Consider the following 10,928-nt stretch of genomic DNA (forward strand, 5'->3'; position numbering starts at 1 on the left):
GTGCACATTAATGACATCGAAATCTTCAACGTTATCCAGATACATTTTGGACACTTTAATTTTGTCATATTTGTAGGCTTTTCCATAATTGAAATCACTTTCCCATATGTTATTAATTTGGATGTTGTAAGTTTGTTCCAAGCTCATCCTATTCAATTGTGGCGATTTGATTTTTGTGTTGTTCGATGTATTTCTTTCAATTTAAATGAATGAATGTGTTTTTTTTATAAAAGAAAAAAGGCATGAAATATGTATAGTTGTGGAAGAATTATAGAAAGAAAATGAGAATGATAAAATTATTTTTACAGTGATGACATATATTACAGTGGCACACCCATGCGCTTGCTACATTTATTGAAATTCAGATGGATATCTAAGAAAACCAACTGATTAGTTGGAGCAAAGATATTGCTTATTAAAAGTAGTAGTGTTAAATATGTTTTTGGTCCCTATAAATATACCAACTTTTCGTTTTAGTCCCTCTAAAATTTTCCTTCAATTTTAAGTCCCTATAAAATTTCAATCACTACTTTTGGTCCCTATTTTTAAGTTATTTTTTGTATTTTTTAATGAAATTGTGTAGAAATGTGTAGAATATTGTAAAAAAAATTCCCCCAAAAAATTAGAATTTTTTAACAAAACATAAATTAATTATGAATTTTTAACCGTCAAACATATAAAAATTCATATTAAATTCATGTTTTGTTAAAAAATTCTAATATTTTTTGGGAGAGATTCTTATAATATTTTGAATTTTTCTGCAAAATTTTATTCAAAAATATGTAATCTACATATGAGTTTACTTTAAAAGAGGGACTAAAAGTGAAGATGGAAAATTTTTTAAGGACTAAAAGTTGAAGGAAAATTTTAGAGGGACTAAAACGAAAAGTTGGTATATTTATAGGGATCAAAAACATATTTAACCCAAAGTAGTATGTAGCTTCAAGTTACTACCTCCAGTGCTATTTATAATAGAAAATTGAGTCAACAAAAGTTGATGCATCTGGTTCAAAAGTTCAGTCCAGTTACATCAACTTTTGTTGACGAAAATTTCTCTTATAAATAGGACTAGATGGAGTATAATGCATGGCTGATTTCTTGCTGCATGGACATATTAACATTAAGTGGCAATCTCCATAGGATTCTTCAAGAATTCTTTTCCATTGGAGTTAGAGATAGTCTTCTGGAAGTTGTATTTTGCAGGGTTGTTAGTAAGAATCTCGAAGTAGCGTTCAGCTTCGACGTTAGAGGTAAAACATCTGCCATGTTGGATTTCAAAATTGGGATAATAACCGCAGAAGCTCCCACTTCCCTTTTTGATGCAGTCGTAGTGAGATTGACATAAGTTGGGATGATCCTCCACCACCTTCATCGCAGTTGATGTGGGAAAGCAAACACCACCAAATATTCCAAAAATGATGCAAGAACAACTTGGGCCACAAAAATATCCCTCAAATACTGTACAAGCAGTTCTTTCACATCCAGCTTCTACCTTCTTCATCGGTAATATTACTGCTAATGGAAAACTCGGTTAAAGTTCGAACAAATACAACCACATACCATGAATGCAAACTTACGGCCCTAGGTTATTGGTTATGTGGATCTTGACCCTCACTATCTTTCTAATATCATGTATATATTAAAAATTGAATACTTTTTTTTATAAGCCAAGAAGTAGGTTGGGCATCAAGGAGCGCCAAAAAATGCCAACTAGGTTGGTACCTAACTGAAACTCTCATCCTCTACTGCCTACTCCATATATATTATTAAAAAAGAGAAAAATAAATATGCAGGAGTGGACTAGGCCAAAACCATAGTTTTAAAAATCGGACCGTCCGGTCGAACCGGTTGAACCAGTAACCGGTGGGGTAACCGGTCCGGTCTGGTTATTGGATCGGCCATGTTAATGAACTAGTGAGAACCAGCATGAACCGGTCAAAACCGGAATAACCCGGCGACCCGGTGATTTCTTCAAACCGGCCGGTTCAACGTTTGAACTCTATTTTTTTTTCAAAAAATTGAAAAAATGGCAGATCTAGATTTTAGTAGAGATAGAGAAAATCGGAAGAGGAAATAAGAAACAAAGAAGGAAAATTTAGATAGATTAAACATTGCTCATGTAATAGGAGACTGCTCCAATTTTTAAAGAAGTTGAATCCATATCTTCTTATTGCCATTGTTGTTAATTATAATTAGATGGGGAGAAGAGATGAAGTGACGACTGATATTTTTTAGAGTTGCTTCTTTTACCCCTTTATACCAGAGAAAGGTAACCCTACATATAGTAAAATGTCAACATTACCCTTCATCTTGTGATGTTCTTATTTAACTCACGTGATGTTTGTTTTTTTTAAACTAATTAAATCATTTCTCTAGAAAAACTAATTAAATTGGTTGGGTCTAATTTTTCTTAAGAGAATACTACCCTTCAATTTTTTTTGTACAGTGTGTTGTGCCTAGAAAAAAGTTAATCCATATGTGGATTATATTTGTCTTATGTTAATTTTTTTTATGAGTAAAAAAAGCTTAATTTATTCTATTATGATTTTTTATTTTATAGGTATCATGACACTTGAATATTTTTATAGACCGAATCATCTGATTCAATAAAGGTAAATGATAGAACAAATATTTTCATAGAGACCGATTCATACTACCGAGTCATCCGGTTTAATACGGTTCAGTCTTGCGGTTCGACCAGTGACCCAATGGTTCGACCAATGACTCAATGACCCAGTACCTTGACCGAGTCGATATCCGGTCCGGTTTTTAAAACTATGGCCAAAACCCTCAAAAAGAAATGCAGAAAAAGAAATGAAACAAAAGAAATCCTAAGGAAAATGATATTTAGGCAAACTATTCTTATCCCTAAAGAAATCCAAAGACAAAATTGGCAGCATCGTCTCAAACCAAACAACTCCAGCAAGAGCATGCCCATGAGATGCTAGCTTATCCGCGCATTGTAATTTTTTTCTAAACAAATATCTTTTTTAACATCATATATAATAGTATAGCTTGATCAAAAAAATATATAGTAACATAGATATTTTTACTAATATCATATACACAATGTAATATATATTTTTTGGGTTTTGCAATAAGCCACCCATGAAGGTGTCTTTTACCAAGTCATGCCTCAAGGTGTGATTTCCACTTTTTAGTTATAAATTTGCTAAAAGTCACCTTCATAAAAATTATTGTGTCTTTTAGCAAAACCCATAAAAGGTGTCTTCTAGCAAAACCCATATTTTTTTTAGGGATACATCCCTTATTCTTAAAAGTTGTTACGCATTGCAATTGCTTAACCCTACAAATTTGCCTCTAATTTTGCTGCATTAATTGCTAATTAGGTTAACCCTAAAAAACTTCCCTCCTTCTGTTAAATTTGAATTTCAAATTTTCCTTTGTCATTATTAACTTAGACTTGGTTTTAGCAGTTGTTACTGTGATAGTTTCCAATGCTCAATTTCTCTCTCATCAAATATTCGGAAATAGAGCTATCCTCCATCTATCCATACCTCAAATTATCTCTTCACTTCCTCTCTCTCTCTCTCTCTCCATGAAATCAACCACATCCTTCCCACCATCTCACCAATTCGAGTTCGGACCCACCGCCGCTGCGAACCACCGCCTCCGACGAAGATGATAGCAATTCCGTATCTCACAACATATTTCAATTCCGTGATTTCTTCCGAAAAATCTTTGACTGGTGCAGTTCCAATAATCTTCAGGTTCTTCAATTTTTTTCAGATTCTTTTTTGGTCAATTGAGTCAAAATGGCATTGAGTCAATTTTGTCTTTGAAAAGTATTTTAGCACACATTGCACTAATGAAACTATTAGCAGGATGAAATAAGTCTCGCTAAGACACGTTATCATTACATTTTGTCTCCTTTTTGTTAAAATTTTTGTATATTATTTTGATTCATTGTTGCTATAACATCCATAGCCTGCAATGACGGTTTATGCGGTGGTGATTGCCTACAATGGCTCGAATCCTGATTTGCATGGTAAATCTCAGTTTCTTATTAAGTTGTTTTTGTGGTCTATCTGCTGCTGATAGTTTTGTTTTTTGCTGTTGCTGTAGTTTTGTGATAGTAGCAGGTTTGTTTTGGTCCTGTAGGTGCTGTTGTCAGCAGCTTTGGGCTGCTTTTCATCCTCCTTTAGGGGGCTGCTTTGGTCTTTAGGTGTTATGTGTATGGTGGCATCGTTGTATTGTCTGTTTGGATAGCCGATTGCACGTTTTGTGCAGGTTTACGTTAATAATATTTTCCATTAAACAAAAAATGGTTGATGATCAGATTAGTACATGTCCAGATGAATTAATATGTCACATTTTCTCTTTTCTCCTAACTAATATATTAACCTTCTTCTTCCATGCATTTAGTTTTATTTAATCATCTTTTGTTAAATTTTTTTAGCGTTACCTACTTCTTCCATGCATTTAGTGTTACCTACTTCTCCATTCAATGGTCTGTTCTTTGAAATTTCTCTTCGATGGCATAAATGGCATTTTATAGCTAACTTAATTATACTTCTGTGTTTTTTCCTATAGTTACAAACACTTCAGGTAAAGCCAGCGTTGATGATAATGTTAACCGAAGCGACTTTAGCGTAGAAAACTGTTACGTGGCAAATCCCAATGAAGCAAACAATAAATATTATCAGAAAACAACTCCAGGTGCCCATTTTTTTTTTTATGTATTTTGTCTTTGTTAGGTAGAGAAAAGCATTCTGATGGTTCATTATTTTTTATATTCACCGTAATTTGGAGAAGTAGTTGTTATAGCAGCACATAGTAATTTGAAGTTCATTATCTGATTTATAAATCTTAGGATTTTTAACAATTGCATTGTTATGTTTCTATTCACCGTAATTTAAAGAGTAGTTGTTTTAGCATCACTTACTAGTTTGCTCTGCATTCTCTGATTTAGAAACTTTAGGATTTTAATAATCGCATTGGTATGTTTTTGCTCACCGTAATTTAGAGAAATAGTTGTTATAGCAACAAATACTTCTGATATTCTTTTACAAACATTTGTATTTACACAATAACTGCTTCTGATATTCTTTTACAGAAACAAACTTTCACATGAAATCGAATGTTGAAAGTCTCAAGCAGAGTAGACGACCTGGACCCAGCAGTTATGTTCTAACAAAAAAATATATGGGAAAGACTGATAATATTTTGGTATGTGTAATACTCCATAGACAGTTTATATATTTGTTGTAACCATCACTTGAATGGTGAAGATATTGATGAGACGTCTAACGTCGTGTACGAAGAAGTATTTTGGAATGTGTAATACTCCATAGACAATTTATATATTTGTTGTAACATGTATGGTTTGTGATACGATATTTCCTGAATCGGTAGGTAATGTATTCTGACTTTTTAAATTACGTTCCAACATAGAGTATTTCGTTTTATTGTGTATTAAATTATTCCAGCTCATAAGACCCGTGCGGCGCACGGATCGGCGTTCTAGTAGTAACATATTGCTATATACACATAGCGATCTTTTTATACAATTATTGGAGAGAGAAATGAAAAACATATATGATGCAAATCTAGCGCCAAAATTTTGGGATAGAGTTGTTGCAAACCTAATAAGGGATTAATGGAGGGAAAAATTAGGTTAAAACTTAACAAAATTAATAAATAATAAGGAGCCTAAATTTTAGGATGGAGTTGTTGCAAACCTAATAAGGGATTAATGGAGGGAAAAAATTAGGTTAAAACTTAACGGATTAATGGAGGCAAAAAATTAGGTTAAAACTTAACAAAATTAATAAATACTAGATTGATGACCCGTGCGCTGCACGGGTCCTATGAGCTGAACTAAAAATAATAAGGGAATCCTTTTTTTATGGAGTTGAACCATAGAAGGAGAATTATAAGTTCAAATATTAATATGTTCCATATTAATTGTAAAGGTGTTTAATGTGCATAAAAAATTCTCCATGCAGCTTAATAAGAGATTAACAAATTGAGTATGGTGTTCTGAGACATAAAAAGAAAGTATATTAAAATATAGCATGCCATTTCCTCCTATTGTATTAATTCTATTGCCATTAATCATCTCCATACATCATAAAAAGTCTAGGGAATCATCACCCTTTTAGTGAGATGCTTTGATGTCCATGGATATCATGACTCCATGAGTGCTTAAGAATCCCTAATGACAATATGATCTTTAACTCTTATATCCTTGAGCTGAAAATAGTAAACAAAGTTAAAAGGAAGGCAAAAAAATCCAACAACAAAAAACCAAAATAAAATGAATGAGATCAAAAACAACAAATTCGTAATATAAGCATGAATATTGTTTGAGAAATTGAAGCCTGTATTTTAGTTACAAATCAAACCAAGTAACAATCTAAACATAAGATTTAAGCATTTAATTTCTTATCCAGGATTTCAAACACATCCAATGAGTTGAAGTAATTGTTAAACTATTATGATTGATCTACAAAAGTCCACATTGAAGAAATTATTACTATAAAGAATATAAAGCATTATGATGAAAAACTAACTAACTACGTTATTAAAAATGACTAAAGTTGAAACTGAAATAGACAAACAACTAAAATAATCAGGAAACTTTTTCAACATACACATCAAGAGGCATAGAACAATATCTCTTTAAATTTCTTGATAGGAGGCAAAAGAAATTATCTTAAGTTCATACTGGTGGAGTATTCACAGGGTGTAATGCGGAATCTGTACGAGCCCCCTCAAATGGAAAAAATCCATCAACAATAAAAGCTTTGCAAGAAGCATAATCAGTTAGAGATATAATGAATGCTCATCTTAAGATGAAGGACTACTTTTCCATGAGGCTTGTTAATATAGTCATAAATCTAAAGCCAAAATGTAGAGTATCATCCGAGGACTACAAAAAAAGTAGCATAAATCAAAATTTATTCCCTCAAAGAAAGCAACAAATTAGTATATATGCTAATTAGAGTTGCAAAAAAGCAAAAATGGAATTTGATAATATGGAGATTCAAAAAATGTCAACAACCTCAAATTATAGAAACCAACCAAATTTCTTAAAACAGATTGGCATGTGATAGATCAATGCCTAAAATAACTTCAATATTGAATGAAAAATATGCATCAATCAATTCACGTAAGCATCATTTTATTTTATTTTTGAAATGGCATCATTTTCTTTTATTTTTGAAATAACCAAATTGTTGGAACAAAATGTGCTTAACAATGAACCTTAAAAAGTTTTGATGATAACAAGGTATTAAAAATTGTAAATTGGACTAGCTAATATTTGTTCAAGTGTACAGGACCATAATTATAAAGTTACATCATCATTGGTTCTGAATGAGCAAATAAAGAGCAAAGGAAATGAAGCTTAGATGATTCTGAAGGCAAAGCGCTCCTGAAGTCAAGCTGCTCCTGAAGTAATAGCGCTCCTGAAGTAAGCTGCTCCTGAAGAATAGTGCTTCTGAAGACAAGAGGTCCAGAAGCCACATCATCAGAAGCTGCGTCACCAGAAGCTGCAGAAATCATATCATCAGAAGCTGCATCATCAGAAGCTGCCTCATCAGAAGCTATTTCACCAGAAGCTGAATCTCAACTGAATTTACAAAAGATTCAAGATTTGAAGAATTATCAATGCAAAAGCTGTCTATTGGATTCGAAAACGCAAACAAAGGATTAGTGGAATTTTGCAACGGTCATTTCAAAGGTGTTTGAAGGCTTGTGCTTGCAATTTGGACGAAAGCGTTGACATTGTACTTTGTACGAATTGTACAACCACGTTCTCCACTACTCTGTTTTGTGTCCTCGCTACAAGACAAGAAAACAGCTCCAGAATACAGCTTCGCCTGCATAGATGTTCCTTTGGATAAGGAATGGATTTCAAATTTGTTCTTCATAGGACAACAACCAAATCAGGCAAAAGATCATTGGTGAAAGATCAAGCTTCAACAACGACTCTTTGGTGTGCTGGCAATTTCACAACGTCTCTTTCACACCTCTATATAAAGGAGTGAAGAATTAGAGTTTTGGTAATGCAAGAACGCTAAACGAAAGACTCACAAGATTTTCACAAGTACCAAACCTCTGCTGAAATTGTTCTGCATTCACTTAGAATTTCTGTGTCTCAAAGTCATATCTTAGAAATTCTTAAGTTCATTGAGTCTGTATCTGATTTGTATTGTGAGCACCTCTGATTGTATATCAAGTGTTCAACCTTAAACAATTTTCTGTGTAATTTTGTTTAGTTAGGAAGTCTCTTGCAGTTGTGCTTGAGCAGGAAGTCTCTTGATTGTGTTCTTGAGCAAAGGAAGTCTCTAGCTTGTGTGCTTGAGCAAAGGAAGTCTCTTGCTTGTGTGCTTGAGCATTTGTAATCAGATATTACTCATAGTGAAATCTCCTTGGAAGTGCAAGGGGGACTGGACTACTTCCGGATTGTGGAAGGAACCAGTATAATTCCTTTGTGTCATTCTTCTTCTCTCTCTCTGTTTTATTCCGCTGCATTTAGATTCTGATTATCACTTCAGAAGCTGTCTCACCTAGCTTCTGATCAGTGTGTTCAGTTTTTAGGAGAAACGAAGAATTTTTCAAAACACAATTCAACCCCCCTTCTTGTGTTTTTCTCACCTTCACAAATTTATTGAAAGCAAGCCTATGCAAGACACACACGGTTGCCAAGAGAAAAAAAAAACATACAAAGGTTCGGTATGTATGCAGACAAACCTTAAAACCCAAAAAACACTCCCAATTAAAAACACACCTACAACTACCGAAAGTCCACCATAACAGGACCATTGCTGGTAGTATGTGAGCAGACAGCAGTAAAAACTCCCCTTGACAGCAAGGAGACAACTAAGTTGTGCTTCTATAACAGCCAGCTAAACAACTCTACCACCAACACAGCAAGGAAAACCATCATGACAGCAGAAACAACCGATAAAACACACCAAAAACCACAATAGCTACAGTCCTTTAACTCGTTAAGACCGCAATTACAGAATTACAACATTCTCCTAGCCTTTATATTCATGTATGAAATCATGTAAAAATGTTCCAATTAATAAAGAAAATGGATTACCTAAACTACATCAACCTCAAAGGGAGAACTGCTCCCAACCAGTTTGACATATGATTGAACAACAACGCCCACAATAACTTAAATATTGATTGAAACATGTTACTAAGATTTCAATAGCCAGATAATTTGTCATCTGTATCGCACAGTTGGATCAATAAATCCTTATTATTCAATTTGTAATTAAAAGATCCAGAACACAATATAGTAATTAAAGCTTAACAAATCCATCAACTCTAAATTAAAATTTCAAATAAAAAACAACAAAGGCCATGCTTCATAACAGCAAAACCTGGAAGCAATATATAAGTAGATATCTATATCTTTGCTTGTAAAGATAAATATAGTTTATCAAAATGTAGGTTAGACAATATGATTTCAATTTTATTATAGTCAAATGGCACACGATAAATACATGAAATAATTGATAGATAGAATAACTATACTTACCCAAAAGTATCATGCTTCAATAAACCAAAGCTAAGGATCCATATGTAAAAATAAAATGGCTTCGAGTTAAAGGGTACCGACACCTGTATAAATAGCAACAAATCAATACACTTTTTTCCTTTACTTTGCAAAACTGATACATACCAAATCCAAGTTAAAGCTTTTTTCTCCTTTATCTCATTCCTCAATGGCTTTCATTCATATTCATCATCATAAAAAACATCATCTATCAATATACTACTTTTGATATTAAGTTGCAGTGGTTCAGTAAGTATGTTATTCACTACAAAGTATCAATTAACATATTGGTTTTTACAAAAAAAGAAATACCACGAGTGGTTCAAGTTAACCATGATTATAAAGTATCAATCATTTTATTTTATTAACGTCATTCCTACCAACTAATGAATATGTTAAAATACACGATAGTAAAATTTGATACTTGTTTGTTACCTCTAGAACCTTCTTCCATTGTCGTCCTAAGCCAAACTTGTTCTTAGGAGAATTCGAATTCAAAGCAACAAACGGAGACGATTTGAAGATATGGCTCATTAATGTATTATTTCAACGAGGCTTTTGATCAAATATGTGAAAGGAGATGTAACTAATTCTAGCATATTTGAACCCAAAGAAAAGTAGAGCATCACATCATTTCTTCACGGCAAGTAGATTTCATGCTCCATTTGAGTTCTTTTAAGATGATGTTACTGTGAACCACAAAAAGACAATAAAATAAACACCAATTACTTAAAATATATACACAACAAATGGACAAAACTTACTAACAAAAACCTCTTAATTCCATGGAAATTGCAAACCTTGGTTGCAAATAAACAATGATGATAAAAACACAACAAATTTTTAAAAATTCGGATCTCCAAGTCATGGAACAAAATATCTTATTTTACAGAAACTTACAATCAACAACAATGGTTCAATGAAATGGATGAAATCAAATATTTGGTGGCAAAGAGATATCAGAAAGAACACAAAAATCTAGTTTAAACATTAAAAAAAAAACCACCAATTCTGTTGATTAAACAAAACTCCACCATTCTTTTTATCAGTTTTCATTCTCAACAACACCATTGTTTATACAATAAAACTAAAGAAAATAAAAAATTGATTGAGTACCTTGAGAACTGAAAGTAGGTCAACAAAATCAACATGTTTTCATGGGTTGAAACAAACTGATTGAGATGCAGATGATTTCGAGATTTGGATTTGATGTGGTTTCTCAACTTACGATCCTTTTGGTGATTTACGTTAAGGTGGCTGGAAGTGGAGGCGATGAGGAGGAAAAAGAGCAAAGCAACGGCTGAGAAAGGAGAAGAGCGGTGATTGAGATAGACTGAGAGAGAGAGGAGCAGTGATGGAGAGAAAATATGAAAGAAGAGAAGAGATT

General features: G+C 33.1%; 1 pseudogene; it reads right to left on the reverse strand.

Moving 5' to 3' along the window:
- Positions 1 to 1,120: 1,120 nt before the first annotated feature.
- Positions 1,121 to 1,501, reverse strand: LOC146898875 (albumin-1 pseudogene; annotated as a pseudogene).
- Positions 1,502 to 10,928: the final 9,427 nt, after the last annotated feature.

Source organism: Medicago sativa, chromosome 8, assembly GCF_051527215.1.
Source record: "Medicago sativa cultivar Bolivia chromosome 8, Bolivia_mono, whole genome shotgun sequence".
In the NCBI taxonomy this organism is placed as follows: domain Eukaryota; kingdom Viridiplantae; phylum Streptophyta; class Magnoliopsida; order Fabales; family Fabaceae; genus Medicago; species Medicago sativa.